The 22,611-nt window shown below is 39.2% G+C and overlaps 1 protein-coding gene across 1 annotated transcript in view; it reads left to right on the forward strand.

The window, feature by feature from the left end:
• Positions 1–5,954: 5,954 nt before the first annotated feature.
• LOC118235212 (dystrophin-related protein 2-like) overlaps positions 5,955–22,611 on the forward strand; it is a 77,572-nt gene continuing 60,915 nt past the window's right edge. Inside the window, exon 1 of the mRNA XM_035432357.1 lies at positions 5,955–6,158. The gene's annotated coding sequence lies outside the window, so the exon portion shown is untranslated. The remainder of the gene's footprint in view (positions 6,159–22,611) is intronic.

The raw sequence follows: 22,611 nt of genomic DNA on the forward strand, positions 1-22,611 counted from the left end.
GCAGTGACCCTTCCCTCTAAGCGGACAAGTGGACCCAAACCATGGCAAGAAAACACCCCCCACAGCATAATGAAGCTACTGTACCCCCTCACTGTAGGGGTCATGCATTCAGGCCTGTACCGTTCTCTTGGTGTACAGCACACATGCACTCGCCCACCTGTTGAGGATACGGTGAAGGATGACACAGCTGCCCATATCACTTTTTTCCACATCTATGTTAACCAGTGCCTATGGTTTTTACACCACTGAACTGTACACTTGTCTTTGTAATGAGGGGTTTATGCACTGCAACCCTACTATAATATCTGTCTCTATGTAGTTGTCGAAGGACTGTTCTTGCTGACACGGTCTGATCATGTCCTGCAGTGACTATCTCAGTCACCTGAGGAAGAATTGCTCTTCTGTTTTTCCTTACATATCGCACTAACAACCACTTTCAACCACAATTCCTGACCCTGACCAATTCACTTTCAATCATGTGTTGAGTCCTGCAGGAAAATTGGTATATTCCACTGCCACCTCATGCTCAGCACAGCAGACTGAATTCAGACACAGAGAATTCCTCAGGTAAGCTGTGCTTTTGTATTAGGCTTTAGTTTTGGCTTTCAGATAAATGGATAGACTTATTTGTTTTGTATGCTAACCCAAATTGTATTTGTTACTAATATTTATTTAAAATGATAAAGTTGGCCTATTTGTCTCCTCTCTGTTGTGTACTGCCACAGGGTTTCTGTCCTGCAAGGGGTGTAGCTAGGGGTATAACAGGGAAAGCTTTCCTGGGCACTGGTGGGTCCTGGGAGCCCCTAGAGGTGGGGTGCATACGGTATGTATGCATGTGTGTGTGCACAGGCAGAGGTTTCTCCTATTTTTGTTTCTCCTATTTACACAAATAATTTCTAGATTCATCCCCACTTGCAAGGACAGCAGCTCTCTGGGCACAGTGGAGGCCACACATCTCCTGAAGTCTTGATACAGCTACAGTAGTTTCTCCACGTGAGTGTCTGTATGCACCATAGCATATCAGAGCTCTCCTGCAATCATACGCTGCGGATCTTCACTTCAATTAAGTGCCTGGATGAAGGAGTATGCCCTTTCTTACTATTAATAAGTGATGCAGCGGTGTCAAGATTCATATTATATTCATGTATAGCACATCTGGGAGAGGTTCGCTAGCACAGAGGTTTTTCAGTACAAGTTCCTGACCTTGTTGGGTGGTGTACTTCTCCACCGCAGGTTCTCGGCTCGTTGAGTGATGATCCCATCCTGCTCGGCTTGCACGAGTCCCATCTGTCAGCCCCGCCCCTCTGTGACCCGGGGCTCAGTGGCTCTTCAGCACTCCCGTTGTCCAATGGCAGGAAAGACACTCTGGCTTGCTGCGTCTACCGCAAAATGTGCTTTTCATATTTTATTTTCTCATCTCTGCAGGTGTCAAACCTCTCTTTTTTAACCCTAGGTGACCGACCCTCTCTTTCTTGTTCTTGCTGTGTCCATCTCTCTCTGAGTTTGCCTCTTCATCACTGTCTTCTCTCAGAATAAGGTCACTGAGGGCATGAACAGCATGCTGGTGATATGCCTGATCTGACACTCAGCACATGGTTTTCAGGGTCACCTCAGCATCAGTCTCAGTGCCAGGTTCTCACTCTAAGTTGTTGCTAACACTATTCTTTGCAAATTGGTAAATGGACTGCATTTATATAGTGCTTTTATCCAAAGCACTTTACAATTGATGCCTTTCATTCACCCATTCACACACACTCACACACCTACTCAAACAGTGAAAGGCTGCCATGCAAGGTACCAATCAGCTCGTTGGGAGAAATTAGGGGTTAGGTGTCTTGCTCAGGAACACTTGGACATGCCCAGGGCGGGGGATTGAACAGGCAACCCTCCGACTACCGACTTACCTCCTGAGCTATGTCGCCCCTTTTGGGGTTCTGTAGACAAATTGGGGATCTACAGACCCAGAAAATACTTGCAATGTGACTGAAATATAATGGAAAGCCAAGATATATCCTCCCTGTCATTGAACAACAGATGGAATCTAAGATACACACATACATATACAGTGAGTAGCGCTGAGCGGTACCTGACATTTTGGCATTGATTAGATGCACATTTGAAACAATTTGTCCCAAATATTATGGTGCTCTGAAATGGGGGGATATGTATAAAAAGTGCTGTAGTTTCTACACGGTGAAACCAAAATGTATGAAACAGACCTGTTCATAAATGCTAAGAATAAAAGCGAAAGAATGCAGTTGAACCACATTTGAATTGTTTGATTACAAGTCAAGAATTCTGGAAAGTCAAATAAAAGAAAACATTCTTTAGTACAAGTGTAAGAGAGCTTTCAGTATGCTGTCTTTATTCTAGGATTTTTATTGCTTTTGGAGTCTGGTGTTGGTGTTTGTCAGCATAAGGATCAGAGTTTTGCCAATGAAAGTCTAGGAAGCCATATGAGACTGAGAAATATGAAAAAAAAAAAACAGTCATAGGCCAAACTTAAGGCTATCAAAAAATTAACTGTTGGAACATCATTAAGAAGAAATGCCTGGACACTATACTATACTATGCTCATACTGCTGAATAAAATATGTTTTTGTCTTGTACTTCCCTTAACAGCACTTCAACACTCCGATGAGTGTTTTTATCTTTTGTATTTTCAAGGCTATCTCTTTAAATGGCCTGCAAATGACTCCCAAACTCCTGGCTTATATAGTATTTTAGGGGTGTCAATTTATGCTAATCAAAGCTCTGATTTTGGTATTTATTAACAAACGCATATTGATATGAAAAACACTGTGTCTACACGTGTTTGGAATTGTTAGTTTACGATTATGCTTATATTTACACATGGCTTCACAAAAATATTGATAAATGAGGCCACTTGTTTCCAAGGCCTAAATAAGATGCTAACTTACAGAAAAAACAAAGACTTTCAGATGTGTTTTTATTTTTAACCTTTATTTACCCAGGATAGGTTCGCTGAGCATGGATGCTCTTTTGCAGGAACGCCCTGCTTCACACTCATACACATTCACACCTGGGAGCTGCCCAGTACAACCACAATCCTCTATTGTTGGCCACTGAGTAGCTTTCTGTTCTATACCTATTCTTGACTAATTTTGACTTGATTTATTTAAATGTTCACTTTGTAGTCCAACGAATAAGTGGCTCTACACTTGTTATGTCTCTAAAGAACGTGGCTTTATTTGCATTAACTTAATTCTTATTTTATGGATTTTAAAAATAAAGAAATAGTTTCTCTTCTATATCTTGAGTGAGTCCATTTTTATGTGCATTGTTACATGGTGTGTGTTTGACATCATTGTGCAGCTGGGGCATGTTGTACTGTAACTTCCAGAAGGAGCTCAAGGCTAAAAGCAATACAATTAAGAAAATAATATTTAAGGAATGTCAGATATAAATATGATGTTAATGTGTCCTATCATCCAGTACCCATGAATACACAATTATATTTCATAATTCAGTGCAGGTACATGAGGCTTCAATGTTTCATCCCATAAATAATGTACAGTAAATCCTGCTTTGGTCCACAACATCTGGTGTTATTCTATTGAGATTTAGAAGGGAAAAAATAGCTGTTTTCTGAGTGCTGGCAAGAGGGACAACCTGGACCTCGACTTTACCAGTGGGTGGAGTTTTTAAAAATATATATTGATAGTCCAGTGTTCTGTTTGTCATTTCTGCTATTAAGATATTAATATTATTTCAGGCATATGTTAGAGTGTTATTGTGTGTGACAACTGTGATAAACTTAATCTGACTGCTATGTGATATTCTTAACTCCCCGGGCCACCAGGGCCACTGGGAGTTTGTCTGAGCAACTTGAACCTTTGAACGTCAACTCCTGACTGGCACTTGCTAGGCTAATAGGTAAAGTTGATGTCACTAGAAAGAAGTGAACAGAGATCATTGTAGGCATTGGCGACATAGGCGATCACCTAGGGCCCCATCTGTATGAAGGAAGGCACCCCCCTCCGCCCTTCCACAACTGCCACCCCCAAGCAACCTCCCCTCCCACCCTGCAATGCCAAAGTGACTTAAAAGGGGACCTCCACCAGTCCAGAGCCATACATATATAGTATATGTGCTGTCTATTTATCTTACTGCTACTTACAGTGAGTTGAATTTTGATATTTCATATCTGACTGTCATGTAAATGCAGTGGTGACCTTTTTGTATCCGGACTATTCTGTTTGTACTGCTCTGTACATTTATAGGATTTGGGCTGCCACCTCTCTCCATGCCACTGTTGTTTTTGGCTCGTTTTGTGGCGGTATAATCCGAGGTGTACTGTGAAACGTAGTGCAACAAATTATTTTTAAAGTGCGCTATATAATTAAAATTTCATTTGATTTCTTCAATGTTTTGAAAACCCAACAATAAATGTTTTAATAATTTTGAACATTCATCTGACCATACACCCCAAAAACAAACTCACTTTTTTGCTCAGTTGAACTGAATAATAATATATTGGCTTTATTTGCAATAACTTTATTCTTATTTTATGGATTTTTAAAATGAAGAAATAGTTTCTCTTCTATCTCTTGGGTGAGTCAATTTTTATGTGCACTGTTACATGGTGTGTGTTTGACATCATTGTGCAGCTGGGGCATGTTGTACTGTAACTTCCAGAAGGAGCTCAAGGCTAAATGCAATATGATTAAAAAAATAATATTTAAGGAATGTCAGATATAAATATGATGTTAATGTGTCCTATGAACCTTTGAACATTCATCTGACCATATACTCCAAAAACAAACTCACTTTTTTGCTCAGTTGAATTCAATAATAATATATTACATTTATTTTATATTAATTTATGGCCATAATCACTGTAAGAAGATGAATTGTCTGGTGGGAAATCAATGACAGAAAGTCATGTTTAAGAAATGCTATTATGGTCTGAGAGTAAATTGATTCTTAAAAATAGATTAGGCCTATGAAATGCTGATTATTCCTACCTTTCCTAAAGCAATATCTGTTTGGATTTTATGCACAGTCTGGGTACAGATTTAAAAAAATCTGAATAAAGCTTTTAAATCCTGTATAATATTTAATTGTTTATTTTAAATATATATATTTTTGTGACGCCATATTACCATTCCAATGAACTTGCAATTTTTCAAAATGTAAAATACTCTAGCAAGCGATTTACTTTTAAAAATTCAGGAAAACATTTCTAAGCTGCCCATGATTTTTAAAAAGGAAGAATGGCTGTTAGCCCAGTTCTCCTATGTCTAAAACAATAAAATCCCTCACATTTATTGCCTGCAAGCGAACCATTTCGCTTGCAGACAGTATGTCAGCTTTCAAATGTTAAGAACATTCTAATGTCATCTTTTTATGTCCAACATGACACACATGTTACTTTGTGTAAACTGTGTGCTTTGTTCTGCAGAGACAGTCAATAGTCTAGCTACTTAGTGCACAAGTAGCCATAAAATTAGAACGATTTAAATCATATTTTTAAAGTTTGGTTTGGGTAGGTTGCCTTGCTAATTCTGATTCCCCACCCAAGTGAAGGAGGACTTTTATTAAAGCAAGTAGTTTGAGACTCAAGCTTCAATCCACAACAGAATGAAAACGTTGCTTTCTATTTGAAAAGCTTTTAAATGCGCTTACATTCATTCTTTGAATTCGTAAACTGGGCACCTAGGCTACCTGAACTATGAATCCACGGTCGCTAACATCGAAGATATAGCCTGGACTTGCCTTCTCAGATATAAACAAGGGAGGTTTATTATTTTTTGAGAATAGCCAATTAATTATCTTAATTGAAAAATCATATCAATATACGAATTACGTGCTGATAGTGGATGTATAAGATAATTCTACAACTATAGACAGGACCATTTAACAAGTGTAGCCTGTAGAATTGATAGAAAAGGCAACGTGAGCTCCCTTAAGCAGTTCTCTGATGTCAGCATCATTACCGGCAGGCTGCTTTCTTTCACAATGCTACTCTGACCGAAGTATCGTCGTTTGAAATGTGCATTTTTCTCTGAACAGTCTTCTTCTCGCTTGTAACTGGTTTGGTTTTCACATACGAAGGGATTTTGCCAAGGTGGAGCATATTAATTTGATGGCAGCATAAGCTGCTGCCCTGCATTGTATCCCATAGGGACGAGAAGGTAAGACTCTTGTACTTAGCTAACAAGTATTATAACTACACTATAGCAGGGTATGCTGCTATTCGGTTTACATCAAACGATCTACTTAACGTATATGCTGGTAAAATGAAAGCATCACCGGAGTTATTTCTCAGAAAATCGATAAACGCTTCTGTGTGACTTATTTCGGTAGATCCTTGAAATTTTCCATTATAATTACAAATAGGCTACATCTGTTAAACAATACCCGGCGCCTTTCATTACACACACAACATCCCACCGCTGGGTGTCTTGGTTGTCCCAGCTAGGTTAGATTTGACAAAATACGCTCTGAAATCGGTTAAATGCAGGAACAGGTTATTTATGTGATATTTTGTTTGGTAGCCTATATAGCCTAGATGCTGTGCAGGCGTTCTTAGAAATTTAACTTGTCTTCCAAGATAATGTAGAAAATAATTAAATGCAACTTCCCCTTTGGGATTCTGGTACGAAGCAATCAGTTAAATCTTTGACATTGAATACGTATTGGATATTGTTATGCCATGTTGCAGCAGGTCGTGTAATAAAGGCAATGGATTTTTATATTTGGGTGAGCTTCGAGTTAAATTACGTTACTAGTTTGGGGCTTGTTGGTTCACCATGGGGCTTCGTAAAATGCAATTATACAAGTAAACTAGTTTAACCTTTCACAATACATAAAAAAAAAAAAAAAATGAGATTGGTTCCCACATCTTTTTAAGAAAAATATCGGAAGATTCTATTCTATTTTTCGTACCTTTAAAACGGCGACTGACTTAAGTTGTGACTGGAGTTTGCTCAGCCAGTGCAGAGCGCTTTGATACTGTCTCAAGGTAGCCTACACAGACGCTTCGGGTAGAACCAAAGGTAGGTAGAGGGTATGTCACAACACTTTCTCCACCTGGTGTGTTTTGTTTGATTAGATGTGAGTGTGTCATTTCGACGTGTTCTCCGGTAGGTTTTTTCTTTTTCAGTCGATCCTGTTGTACTTCCGTTACCTTTGCGAATGCCCCCTTTCGCCGGCATTTTTTTCTGGTGACCGGGGCTAGGCTACAGCAGGCTATGCTCCCAATCAATCAATGGAGACGTGTCAATGAGATTTGTTGCAGATTCATTAAATACTTGACATCATGATGCATGTTTCATCGTTTCACTCATCCCCACCCCCCGTCTTTGAAGATAATGTCCTTCGGGTTGAAGATCACTTATAAGATCACAATAGGTGGAAATCCAGTTCATACAACTTTATTGCCGACCAGCTTGCTGTCTTTATTTATTTATTTCGAAGAACAATATTTAAATGTCACCACAAGTTCAATTGTTAGTTTGATCTTGAGGAATTAACGTGTTTTTGATTAAGTAATCTAAAAAAGCAAGAGAAATATGAACAATCTGAACTCTTTAAAAAGGATTTTTTAATCCAAAGATAGACGCCAAATTTTAAACGGATATATCCTCCTCCTTCATTTGCCAATTGCACGTTTAAGGTCATGATTATTTATTTAGGTATGTCATGGCTTTGCTCTAAAATCTATGCCTTTTTTAACTGTACAGAGGGCAGCAGTTGATGTTAAATTGTGTGAAGGCCTTTGTCAGTGATCTGGGTAATATAAACATAATTCCCATTTGTACGTCATGCTCTCTTTGTAAGGAAATGTCAGATTCAGTTTAAATGCACCGTCGATGAAAGGCAGGGCTGTTTGTTGTCTTCATGATGAGGCTAACAACCAAAAGGAGAGCTGCTAGCATCCTCCACCTTGTCTCAGGTTGTATTAATGTAGTGGCAGGTGAGAAGGTGAAATAAAAAAGAAAAATACAACCTTTCATCAGGTGGTGGCGCTGTTTATCATGGCATGTCTCAAAGCATTCTTCTTTTAGCAGAATAATTGTATACAATCTTCATGCAGGGCAGTAAACATGATGGTTAGAAGAATACTATGGTTGATGGGTGATTTCACATATTTGTCCCTTTCTGCTTAGCTTCATACAATACAGTCTGCTTGCGTTGCAGAGCAAGTCACCGTGTTTGGTTCTATGACTGTCACTTCCTGAAACAGATGCCTCGGTTGTGTGGAAAAAAGGTCTTATGTTATCTGCTCACTGGCATTATCCAAAAGATGTTTAAGTAGGAAGTGTAGAGATAATAGAGGGAGAAAATGCTGTAACAGGGTTCCCACCACTGCATACTGGGGTATATAGCCTACAGTTTGCAGGCTATAGTCTGTGCTATGTCATTAGCTGGCATTGGCTGGGGTTCTTCGGGTACCTCTGTACAAGCACTATCTAACAAACACCAGGTGACTGTCTGTTGTTGTCATAGTGAGAGAGCACCTCTCTTCAGAATAATGCTAACGTTGCTGTAGTGTGCTGTGTAGTTTGAGCTGTGGGGGAAAGCCATTGGCTCACAGGCAAGTGAATAACAGGGACACCGTGCGCTTCAACTGAGGTGCTCTCTAAATGGGTGCGGATGGCACGTGACATCGCTGATGTGAAACCACGGTGCAATCAGGGAATCCAAAAAAAGGGAGAAAAAGCAGAACACATGAAAATAAGTACAATTTTATTCCAAATGTGGAATTTCTAATTGCAGCTATAGGCACATCCCATTGCCGTAGCATTCCCCGTTGATTTGCTTGGCAAACAAAGCCACCATTAAATGAATGATATTGAGTCTGGCTGAATATGTTTTCCAGGGCAAGGTTGCATAGAAAGGCTACAGCGTTCCTCCACTGGTTACTAGTGGGTTGGAGACACATCCCCAGGCTCAGCCCACTGATGCCAATCCTTTTAGCTTCTTAACAGTCTGCAGTTATGTACTTGAAAGAATGATATATGTTACTACGCACATATCTCTACTGGTATAGGGTATGTGAACTTGAGAGCTTTCTACATTTATTTATATGTTTACATAGATTCATATAAATATTACAATAATTTATTTCTGTCTTGCTTTTTAAAAATTTTTCTATGGATCAGGTAATGAGTTCTACATTTTGGGTGACTGACCACACTCAAATCAAAATGTACTTCTGTTAATTTTTGTTTTTGATGCACCATGTCTTGTGCATCTATTATTTGCAGTCTGGCAACAGACGGCAAATTAATTGCTAAATATTTTCAATTTTTCTGGCAAGATGCATGAATTTAGTTTATTCGCCACGTTCTGCTTCTAGCTGTACCACTTGACTTTTTCATACTCCTCTGAACATTCAGCTTTGCATTTAGACCTTTAGCAAACAGCTGCCTTTGTTTAAAGAAAATGGGGAATAAAGTGCATTTTGAACAGGAGAGAGGTACGCGTTCTGATTAGTAACAGGATGATAATGGGCTTGTGGTGGCGCTTTGGGGCACAAAGCCAGTAAAAGATATGGCAGGACGGTGGTGCGTGTGTGTTTTTCAGGTTGCTTTGAACGGCCTTCATGTTATCTCCACTGTGAAGATGGGTGAGCTGAAACATGCTTTCAGAGGCTGGCTCTGTCCCTTGTCCCCTGTCATTACTTCAAAACAAAATTTCTTTAATTTGTATGCCAGATGATGACATGGTCTTTGCTGCTATCCTGACACTTGTTTCTTCACATGCTGTTGGCCTCCAGTTTCTCTGTAGTCATTCTCTCAGCCTCTGACATAGCTGTCAGGATGTGAGTATGAAGTCACGTGAAACAGTCTGAATGGAGTAAAGTGTGATGGTAACAAGTACAGTGGCAACAGTTTTGCTTGTGACCTGTAGAGGATTCTTTATTTATGATAAACTGAGGCAACTGGCGAGACCAAGACATAATTGAAAGCCATTAACCTTGGATTTATACATGCCTTAGACTCTTGAACTGATTTAATCAGAAGTATGTTTCACATGAGCAAGTAGATGTACAGGAAAAAACAAATCCCTTCACAGTGTTCCCGTCCATGTGAATGTAGAGAGGATAATTCTATCATGTCACAGGATCCATAATCACAGTAACCATAGTTGATAACATGGGAGTGGATGACATGTCACCTCCTCTTTGTCATCTTCAAGGCAAGGCCATTAACTGATCCCTGTATTTATTCACCATGGCCCATTAGTCTGCAAAACAGATCATATCTACGCATGTACGATCTTCTTTAAGACTGGAAAGGCATGACCAGGACCCAAGTTGAATCTTCTCAGTTCTCAGTTGCATAAGGACAAGATTGTTTGTGAAATGTGCTATATAAATACATTTTGAATTGATGATTTGAAGATGGCCACTGTTCCTTTTTAACATGCAAGAGTGTTAAAATGTTCTCTGTGCACACAGGGGGTCATGAGTTGTTCAGACAGTGATTGCTACAATTTCTACAATATTGCATTGATGGATCTAAGATGTTCCCCCCAGCCTTGTTGTTGTACTTTGTAATATGCTTTGGGTAAGCTTCTGCTAAATGCGTGCTGTGGATAAAGTTTGTTTTCACACAAATTATATTATTCTGTTTTGAATTTCAAGTGATTTAATTGCATTCTGTTTGCTTGATGTTCATCTGTACTGGAAGTTATCTGTACAGATATAACGGAAAATAGAATCACTGTGCTGTGGTCATGCTTATGCATCATGTTACCAATAAACTGTAGTAGACATAGACTAGCACCGTAAAATACTGTAATTGTGGAAGACCTTCTTTTGGAAACAATTTGTTTCAGATGTTTTTTGGCCACACAGCCAGAAACAGATGACCAAAGCAAAAGCAAATGGATAAGTTCACGAGACAACAATTAGGTACCTTTAGATACGTGAGCAGTTCAGTTTTACAGTCGCATGAGTTTTGCATTCAGAATGTTTTTGCTTTCACACTGTAATGTTTAGGCATGCCAGTGTTGCAAACGTCCAAAGATAATGTTTTTAAACCCTTTTTAAACCCCCCAATTTCATCACTGTGAGGTGTTTCATGGCTTCACACAACAAAATCACAATTGTTTCGAACGAAACAGTCAAATGAACTAGTTTTAAAAGTGGCTCTGAGAACTTGTATTGATTGAGTCATTGAGCTCTTTAGCAAGGTAATTAAAATTTAATTGTACATTTTAATTATTTAAAAATCACTTTACAAGCTGGGCATATAAGCCATGCTCTGTAACTCATAAAACAAAAACATTGTCCCACGGCATGGCGTAGAGAGATGAGCTACTTTTTGCACCTGTGCACTATCCATCAGACCATACTCATCATGGATCATTTAACCTCATTTAACCTCACAGGCTAAAAGCTTCTGGGCTTCCGCCAGAGCATTTCAACTTTGGTGCAGCAGAGTGGTTGATTGTTTGCAATTATCCTTGTATCCTCTTAAAAGGCTCAAGAGGAGTAGAAAGGTTTAAGTTTTACTGCTGTGTGAGACATTGGCCACTGAGAGTGGAACATAATTAACTGTAAAAGGAAATTTCTAAAGTGGTGGGTCATGTGTTCTATCTGAAATTAGAGGTAAAAGAATCTTTTCAACCTGTTATTTGCTGAGTAGCAGCAAGGGCAGCCTGGAGTGTTTGACGGATTTCAGTTAGCAGTGAAGTGTGGGTGGCATGCCCAGGCCAGGTCAACGTGACTCTCGCCCTGTGGAAATGATCGTTAGTCAAAACTTTGCATCCCGCACGCTCCGCCAGTCTCCTGTCACCATGATTTATCAAACAGCAAAGGTCACACTGCCTTGCAGTAATACATTCTGCCTCGTTTGGCACTTTAAGATCCACAGATTTCCCCATTGCAGGAACATTGTTATGTATTGTATCCCCGAGAAATGTCAGAGCAGAGAGAGAGAGCAGCTTTCATTTCGAAGCTAATGTCCTGTTATTGAAGCCTAAGGCATCCCCAACATTGGGGACAGGGACACACACACCCTCTCTCAAACACACACACACACTCACTCACTCACTCCCCCCCCCACCCCCCACACACACACATATGACAATTGGAGCTAATTACTTAATTGATGTACAATTTATTAAAATCTATTTACATTTTTTTTTTTTTTTTTTACAGCAAAGTCAGGTCAGTCAGTCACAAGTAATGCAATAATCTTAAACATGTGTTTTAAGTGGGTCCTTAGATTTGTGCTGTTTCTATGGAATTTTGTTTGCATTGGAAAATGCAAAGAATGGCAGGTGATATCTAGGTTGGTGAGGTTTACACTTCTACAATACTTCCATATATTTGTTCCTGTGTCAAGTTTTCATTATAGTCAGATCCAAAGGCTGCCTTGTCTTTAAAAATGCACATCACAGACATGAATCTTTTGTGGATTAACTTGTCTTGTGTGTCTGATTATTTCAGTGGTTGTAACTGTATAATAAATGTTCCTGTTCATTTTAACTGTCCTAGTAGTGTAACAAAAAGGATGAATGAATGAAAAACAAAATATGTTTGCAAAAACAGAAACCGTTGTGCAAATAGATCCCAATCTATTTATATCATGCATGCTAATATGTAGTTTTGTTTATGCTGTAAATGTTTTATTTTTTCCAAAATGTTTATTTTTTGTGAATGCACTCTTCTCATTGTATTCTGTTTTTGTCGTGCATGATGTGTATGTGTGTAATAAAAATCCCACAGAGGATGTATTCATTGATTCTTGAGTATGCATTCAGTACTGTGGTAGATTAAACTTCCTGGCTGTAATCATTACTTACCAAAACAGCCTCTTTTGGAAATGGTTGACAGGGTCTTTAAAAAACCCTGTTAATGATACATTTTGATGATAATAAGGAGCTCCAAATTTAGACATGAATGGACTGTTTCTCCTCATGGCTTTATCAGTGCCTGTCATAAAGGTTTTGGAAGTGTGGATATTACATTAAGAGAAATACAAAGGATTTCTTTTAGGCAAAACAATCAAGACTTGACCTTTATATTTATATTTAATAAATGACTGTAATCTTGAGAATTGTCTCAAGGAAGAAGGCAGCAGGTAAAGAATTTTTAGAGGTTATTTTCAATTTTCTCAAGGAGCCAGTATTAAATTCCATATATAATTGTCTCTGGTCTGATGGCTGTGTCAATAATTGGATATGGAATATGATAAGTAAAGAAATCTTAACCAAGTCACATCTATATTTAGATCACTGCAACCTTACAAGTCAGTAGAATCTCTATATGTAAGCCTTACCGATGACAGAACCACACAGAATCTAACAAATGTAAGCCAGCTCTATACTTTTCCTCTGTGGTTCTGAAGAATAAAGAAATGTCGGCAGTTTCAAAATACCGCGTTGCAGGATTATATTTCAATGAACAAAATACACTGTGGCTAAAACTCTCCCTGGCATGTTTCTGCACTATTAAATGCATCAGGAAAACCAGGCCCACATATTCATACTGTGCCTACGGGGTCTGCGTGAGCCCCTCCTTAGGTTGTATCCTCATTCCGGCTGGTTGGCTCTTGCTGAAGGGATTTGCAGAAATGATTAAATTAGCTACAGCCAGGGGCTCAGCATGTAAAGTGGTAAACCGTGTCAGGGCATTTGCACGCTCTGTCTGATTCCGACTATTCACTAGGTCTACTTCCCATCTGATTGCAGGTGATCAATTAATTTAGTCTATCCGGTAAGTTGGTGCTTATCGTTAAATAGAATTAAAAAGAGGCAGGTGCACACTAAATTAGGGATGGCTTATCTGCACAGGCTAAATAATCATCTGCAGAGTACAGAAATGGTGATTATAGGATGTGTGGCAGTGTCCATTATTGTTTGCCAAAAGCACTTTTCTCTGATGGGTCACTGCAGGCTTGAGGAAGAGTGTTCGTCCTTCATGTATTTGTTTATAAACACCTATCTCCCCAGTGTGGAAGAATCTCCCTGCTGAAGGAACACTGCAGGTGAAGGATGTGTTCTCCTTCCAGACACCATCCCATGAGCTTTTTTTCTACTCTACACACATCATAGGGGTGTGTCCCTCACTGTACACAGCTGGTAGGCTCAGGGTACCTAGCTAGTCCTCGATAAAAGCTAACAGAGCAGTAAGCTTTGTAACCACCACTGCATGTCTGGTCATTGTCAACTAATTACATATGCTGGGCCCAGACCTGAACAATTTCTGGGTTATAAGGCTAAGCTTGCACCCATGGTGGACACCTTTAATTTTTAATTAACCTAATTTTTAATTAACCGTTTTAATTAAACCTGCTTAAGATGTACAATAAATGCACCTATGCATTTACATTTCTGCATGATCAAAATAATTTCCTTGTTGTTTTAGAGTGATTTATATACTTCTAATCTTGTACAAACGACCAAAATAGCATCCATAGGTCAGTGCTTTTATGCATTCTGTGCCATATTCAAAATGCTCTGGTTTTTTCCTCAGTAAATATCAAATCCTTTGTGGAATGCTGTTATACACAGACTATCCTGCTCTCCTGTGAAGAGTAATCCTCATTCAAGTGCACAATGTTTTATCTATGACAAAACATTTGACTTCAGTGCAAATGTACCTTCTCCAACATGCTGCATTCCCTTCAGTGATGTCTATATATAAATGGTTTTGTCTGGAACAGTGTGGAAGAACTTGACTGGCTTCGGCTTCAACCCCAACCACCGACCTCAACCCCATCCAGCATTCTAAAAGCACCTGTTAACCAGTGTAAAGATTTGAAAATAAGGGTAGTATGTGCACTATTCTTGGTTTTAGTTGGTGCCCTAGCAATATCATTTTGTACTGATTGAAGCTCGCCACTCATTTTTGAGGAGTCCAGAGAGTAGCGCATTACAGTAATCGAGATGACTGGAAATAAAGGCATGCATTAAATCACTGCCAAGAATAACACCCAGGTTCTTAGCCTGGGATGTAAATTTAAAAGAGTGTGAACTTAAATAAGAGATTACCTTCACTCTCCTTTACCCTGAGATCTCCATCTTATCTTTGTTTAATTGGAGATGATTATTAACATGTATAACCGCAATATTTTGAACAGTAATACTTGCGTATCTAGGATGATATATTATCCATGTTCATAGGCATCCTCCTCCACCAGAGAATCAATGATGTCGCTATTCTCATCTGACTTACTCCAGAAATCAATATCAGCTGGGTGAGCGTATGCCTTAGCCATACTCAGTTGTTCTCAAGAATAATAATATTTTCCTAAAAATGACAGAAAACAATTAGGTCTCGCCGGGTGCAGTGTCTTTTACTGCTATCGCAGAGGCTGAATGCGTAACGCAGCGACAATGAGACAAAACTTTTGGTTACGCTGGGCTATAAATCGCTATTCCGAAAGTCAAATTAGACGTGTCATACATCATTGGAATCTTGTTTTTATGAACTCCCAGATTGATGCTATTGTCCAGTGTGTCACGATTGGGGGTATAGTTGCAGAACAGAATGCAGGGAGGGGGTGCTTGTTAAATGAAAGACCTATGCAACAATGGTGTCACTTAGAAACTCTGTATTTAACATAGTTGTCCCATATTGTCAACTAATAAAGGGCCGTATTTGGGCCTTAGTGGGTTCATTTGCATTCATTCTAATTTTTTTAGCACTGAAATTTTCAATCAATCTGTTCACTGGGTTTACATTTCAATAACATTGCATGATATTCAGGATGGTAAAAGGTATTTCCAAAGGTAAGGGGCTTGTGACAAAGAAAAGAGAGGGCAATGCTGGCCATACCTCCCCCTCCCCTGCATTTCTAACTGAGACAGAGAATTGGTACTGTAATTGGGAGGAGAGGCTTCAATAAGAACAGCCTGACCATCAGTTCCTAGCCAGGTTTATGTTAAAACAAAAAAAAAAAAAACAGTCTTGTTTATTGTCACAGATAAGATCATTGATAATAAAAGATTTATTTGTAAGTGACCTGATATTAAAAAGTGCTGTAGGGCCAGGGGTAGTGGAACCACATGCAGCTGGGCAGAGAGCAATGAAACCATTGGCAGCAGTGCCAGGTGGGGGTGAGGCACAGATAGGGTGAACAAGGTCCTCGTCATCCAGTCGTGAAAAGCGGTTTGTGAGGTCCAGAGAAGGACAAGGAGAGCCTCCAGGGCGACAGTGATCTTTCTTCGATCCTCTCACCGCAACCTCAGTCCAGTTGGCCTCAGGGTTGTGGGTAGAGCAGGCACTAGGGCAGGGATGCTGAGGGTCCCACAGAATGGTTGAACATCAACACTGAGCTAGCTCGTGTGGTGTATGTATGTGCAATACTTATTCAATTCAGCAAGTGTTCACAAGTATGTTGTAATGTGCTGTTTGGTTATGGCTTCCATTTCATCACATAGGTCCTCTATCGAATGAAGCCAGCCAGCCTTTGCAACGACAGTATAGCTGCAGTTATGAATCAAATGAGTAAATAGCTATCTAGCTGCCCATGATTGAAAACATACTGTGAAACCATTTTGATCCAAGATCAAGTTTTTTTCAAGAATTTTAATGCATTTTTATTTCATTAAATGTTCCACAAGTGGAAGTGAACTGAGCAAAATGCTGGCTTGCTACTTGACTAGAACATGAGGGTCTGCAATAAGTGTCTGGTTGCCCGATCGTATCTACGCCAGTTTGAGTTTTTTTTTTTCTGGAATCTTGAGGTAATGTCTGTATTGCATTGTACGCCAATTGTGGCAGTGGTTGTTTTCCAGATATTAGTCTGACACTCGTGTTTTGCCAGGAAAACAGTAAAAATAAAATAAACATTCATTATGAAAGCAAAATGTCCAACAAAAATAAGTGAATGCTCTTGTTTTAATATTTTGGCAAGTGACCATGGTATAACTAGGATAATCCACGAGGTGTACAGTTATATTAAAATACTGCACTCCTTTTGCCTCCACGTCATGCATTAAAATCATATAACCACACCCCTCATCATGGATTATCCATTGCATGATGCTTTGTTTAGATGCTTTGTTTTGTTTCAGAAGTGAAACAAGTTGAGTTAAGAAGGTTGATCCATTAATGTTATGGCTTTATCCACACTAGTGTTGTTAATTAATGTTTGTAGGTCTTGAGCTGGAAAATTTCTAGAGAAACAGTTTCAGAATGCTGACACCAGCTCTCATTCACACATGACCCTATAAAGTTGCAGAACATTTTATGGGAAGGATTAGTAACAGAAGTCTCTCTTTCTCCCATTTCGCATGGATTTCTGCAAGGAGTGGGAGGGGAGGGGGTATTTTTCATGGGAGGAAAAGAGGGGTGGCCTAGAGAGGCCTGCCCTTAACAAAGTCCTGTTGCCTGTGCTGTGTATTCTCTGTGTATCGAGGCAGTCTCTGGAAATTAATATCAAAGATGGCTGATATGTAGTAATCACTCCCTGTGTGGGCCTTCGTTCCCAGCCTGTCAGCTAATCAAGCCTGACAAGACCTCAAACTCAGCCCCCAAAGACATCTTCAGTGTGGCCATTTCCTGGTCCTAATCTGAATTAACAGGAACCTGCATTCACTGACGTGAGGCCAGTCGCTCTGTTGACTCAGTTTTTTAATTGAGACAATAGTCTGTTGTCATTCTTTTGCTCTAACGATGTGCAGAGAAATGATATTAACCATTTCGGCTCCACTAATATTGCTGCTTGTGTTCAAGTTTACACAGGTGTGAAAAATAATTAGCTGGTTTGTACAGCAATATCAGCGGAACCCCTTGGGGGGCTGCTATAATCATTTTTCCTATTTTAGTGCCAGGGGACAGTTTGTGTCATAGATTTGCCTACAAATCAAATAAAGTTTCTCAGAGAGAGAGCCAGCAGCTGTGGGAAGGATTGCTATCATGCTGATTCCCATGTTAAGGTCAGCAGATGATTCAATCTTTTGAAGGTAATGCCTGCTAAGGCACCAAGGGCATATGTAGCTCCAAGCACATTCCAAAGAGCAGCTTATTTTGTCTATTTGAAGGGACAGCAGATAGTCTCTTCTCCTTATGTGCTCTTTCCCTTATTTTGAGAGGGTTACAGATAGAGATAGGGTCACAATGCAGGAAGTGCCATGGCAAGAATCAAAATCCTGCCTTCACAAGGGAGTTGTTGGTAGGTTGCGTGTCAGCTATCCTACAGACTCATAACCTGCAGCCTATGAGAATATTACATTCATAGCCCCAAAAGTGGCATGTCTAATTGAGATTTGCAAAATATATTTCAGGTTTATTATTTATTTTTTGACAAAGAGCAATTTGTTATTGTGCACTTTATGGATTGTTGATACTATGGTCTTACAAGTTTCTATGGATTGTGTTACGATTTGGGATCACACATATACAAAGACTTTTACAAAAAAAAAAGATTCTCTTTTTTGCCCCTTGCTGCTTTGATGTCAGGCAGCAGAACACTCCTCACTACCACAGGTTGGCCTCCTAATTAATTTGGAGTAAACCATTGGAAGGAGGAGGGGTTTCAGTATTTGATTTTTGATCAGTTCTGATACAATAATAAATTGCTTTGAGGGGAAACTAAGATGTCCTTTGGTTACAGCGTGGCATATATACAGAGACGTCCCTCCCACCAGGCAGATCAGGCTCAGTGCCTAGGGCCTTGCCTTCTCGCCCAGGGCCCAACCTTCTTGCCTTCCTTTGACACCAGAAGAACCAGAAGGGGCCAATGTTTTGAAAGGGCCCCCCAATTATTTGTTGGGTAGGCCCCCCAAAAGTCTAGAATAGAGTAGAATAGAATAGAACTTCATTCCCCAGCAAAGTCCCAGCTCAGAAATAGAAAATACATACATGAAACAAAATACAGTACAATCACACAGAAATCATGCAAAATAATAGCTCATCGTCTGTTTTTGTTCAATTGATTGACTGCAGCTGGGACAAAGGATTTCTCATAGATGTTCTTTTTGGCTGCTTGCACTCTGAAATGGCAGCTAGTGGGAAGCAACTCAAACTCGCTGTGGAGGGAGTGACTGGTGCCATTTACTTTAGCCAGAGACTTTCTGTGAACTGTTATGGAGTTATACAGGTCAACAGGAGTTGCCTCTGCTCTTTGTCTACTAACAGCTGTGTTGACAATTCTAGCTAATTGATGTCTGCATTTTGTGCTAAGGTCACCAAACCAAACACAAATATTAAAAACAAGAATTCTCTCCACCAGACTGGCACAGACTTTCTGTGGAACATACATACTCCAAACCTTCTCAGTTTCCTGATTTGCTGACTTGCTTTTTTGCAGATAAAATCAATGCTACTTGTAAAACTCAAGCAAAATTTCAGATCCTTCTTTTTGTTCTTTTATTAAACGCATAAGAACTAGGGAAGGTCTTGCAATGCCAGTGATCCTGTTCACAGAACTAAAATGACTCGGTGTTACTTACATTATAACACTGTCCAGCAAGTCTATCCCTAGCTTGGTTGTAACAACTACATATACAATGTAAATAGAACATACATATAGAAGAATATAGAATAGGTAAAACCTGGTTTCCCCCTCACACGTCGTTAGTGACTGGCTAACAAATGACATAAATCCTACAGAAAATTAATAAATTATGCAAATTGAAGATGCATTTCGTATTTGGGTTGTGCTATTGGATATAGCCTTGCAATATTAGTATAGCCCATTTTTTGTGATATGTTGTGATCTATGAGAAAGGTGAAAGGGGCGTGAATTAACTTGAATAATTTTATATGAAATAGGTTGCATTCTTGCATTGTTTTTGAATTTTGGAGGGACATTGCTGTATGAATAAAATTGGGAGTTGTTTTTTATTATTCTATGCCATGGATCATTAAAGGAAGCTCATGGTGATTGTAATCATTCATATTGATCAGATGCAGCCATTTTCTATGTCGTTTTTACTTCTGCTAAACGTGCAACTCGTTTTGTTGTTCGTATTGATCAGAACACAGTTTTTAATAACTTTATTGATTATTTATCATTTTATAATACATTAAAAAGCTGTTCATACAAAAATGAATTACATAACATATATCGTTTAGCAAATCAAATTAACCTTTATATTATATAGGCTATCAATTTCAGTCCAGAACAGAACAGGCTAGCCAATCCGTTTTTCCTTCTGTTAAACATGACATTAATTTTGCTTGTACCTAACAAACACTAGGCTACAGGACCACAAACTTATTTGCAAATAGAGTAATATATTATGAATGTTGCTACACTTTCATTGCCGTGTTTTTAACGTGTCTTTTACATTTATTTGGCAGAGAGAAAGAGTGTCTTCAATGACAGAACTAATAAATGGGGTTACTATAATTTGAAATGGGAGACAATTTGCACATCGGAGATCAAATCTGGTTGGTTATGATGATGCAAATTTTTACCACCTGGGGCTTGAAGATAAGCTTTGACAGCCCCCCCATGCCGCCTCAACAGCTAGGCCCACGCCGCCCGCAATCCCAACATGCCTTGCGGAGGTGACCCGCCACCTCTCATTGAAAATTAATGGAGGCGCCGTCTCAGCCCGGTGAAACTGCTTTCGCTGTGGCTTCATCATCAGGCATGTCAAAATCCATGATGAAAATACCTCTTCGCCAGTGCGACAGCTCGCAACTCACCACGCACCGACTGGAAAATGGAGCCCCTTGTCACATGTGGTTAATCTGTGAAGGCCATTAATCAATAAGTGTGTATAGCTGGATAGATTTGTTTGTTCTTGAAGAATAACATTAGATATGAGCACATTAGTAATAGAAAATGATGACGAGCTATATTGAATATATAATTTCCAAAAAGCCTTGTTTGCCACCATTCAGAGCTGCTCAATATCGTTGGGGAAAAAAATAACATGAAATGTTACTCTACTTGCATCATTAATGGCACTTAAAATATTTCCCCCCACTTCTTAATTTAGCAAATGACTTACAGCTAACAATCATTGCGCTCAATCACTCAACCTACAGCTAATTGTGCATCTTAATTTAAAATTAATCAACAGAAGCACGGCGGACAGTGTGGTCATTATTGGTTGTAATTGCGACGTATTTATTTATGATTTATTTCTGCACTTCGGGTCCCCGGAAATTGGTCTCAGACGTATTTTCCCCATGCCTCTGCTTATGAGGGACCACGTCATTTCACACTTTGATGAAGAGGTGTTTTTTTAGTCAAACTGAAAAATGGTAAATATGATTGAATTACATTGTGTAGCGCAGTGTGCTTTTCTTACCTTCAGACTGAACTGGAAAAGGATGTCACCAGGGGGTACTCTTTATGTAAGATCTGAGGTGTTTCATGTTTTTCAACTACCTTTTAGTGACAAATGAAGAGCAATTCCCACAGCAGTAAAAGGTAGCAAGTGGGCTGCCTTTATGGTGCACAGTTCTGCTGTTCTCCCGTTCTTCCACTTTGTATGATTTTTGAGGTTCAGGTCTTGAAGTGTGACGAAAATGAGGAATGGATGTTTTTAATTGTCAAGAAATTGTCTTTTAGGGAGAAAGACCTTTGTGGGTGTTCTATTTTCACATTTAACCTCCAGCAGTTCCTTATTTATTCCAGCTTGTCTCTGCAATAAATAATTACCAATAAATGCATGAGTGAAAATGTATACATTTGTAGAGATTTTATTCTCATCTCAGAACTGTTAGGTGATACCAATGCCAGCCCGTGCAAACATTGAATATTTACATCCATCCATCCATCCATCCATCCATTATCTACACCCGCTTATCTTGGTCACGGCCGGGGGGGTGCTGGAGCCAATGCCAACGCACACCGGACGATAGGCAAGAACACACCCCAGACAGGACGCCAGCCTATCACACAGAATATTTGATATTCCTAAATAATATGCTACATCAGTACTATCTTTTGCATAATAATGACTTACTTACACATGCATTTATATGAAAAATTGGCACTGTGACTGCATTGAATGCAATGGATTTGCAAACATGTACTAGATGACAACTTTTTTGCATGTTAATTGCATTAATTTGTCATTATTTTTGCTCCCCTAAAATGATGCATAAAAAGGGCAGTAATTCCTACACAGATCATCCGATATGCATGCACATACCCTCAAAAGTACAGCACATTAATGATATCCTTTAACTGGACCCTGTCTACAGTTATATTCAAATTAAGTGTGTGCTCTGCAAACCATGTCTGACTTGTGTAATGCTAATAACCCATGAGCACAAGCAGTAATATCATAAACTTGTTGAAGACATCAAAAAAAAAAAAAAAGACTGGCCAAAATCAGATTTTGTGTAGGTTGGTAGGCCTATGTCACATCCTTTAATTTCATACCACCCCCAGATTTGTTCTTCCTGTTCACCATGATTAAAATACACATATGACAGTAATTAAGGTAGTTAAGGCGATAAGGATGTTAGTCGGGTGCATGCGTATTTCAATAATGGTGATTTCATATGATTATGTTGAGTTTACCTTTTCAGATGTTCATGGCAGTTTATTCTTTAGAGTTCGGTGAGATTAAAATGCTGAAATAAAATTAAATTTTCCCTGAGAGAAGAAAAGTATGGCATTCAAATGTTAAAGCGCATAAACACTATGGACATGTAATTTTTAAAGTGTCTTTGCCTCCTACAGAGAAATCTCTTTGTAACACAAAAGATGT

This window comes from Anguilla anguilla, chromosome 9 (genome assembly GCF_013347855.1).
Source record: "Anguilla anguilla isolate fAngAng1 chromosome 9, fAngAng1.pri, whole genome shotgun sequence".
NCBI classification, from domain to species: Eukaryota; Metazoa; Chordata; class Actinopteri; order Anguilliformes; family Anguillidae; genus Anguilla; species Anguilla anguilla.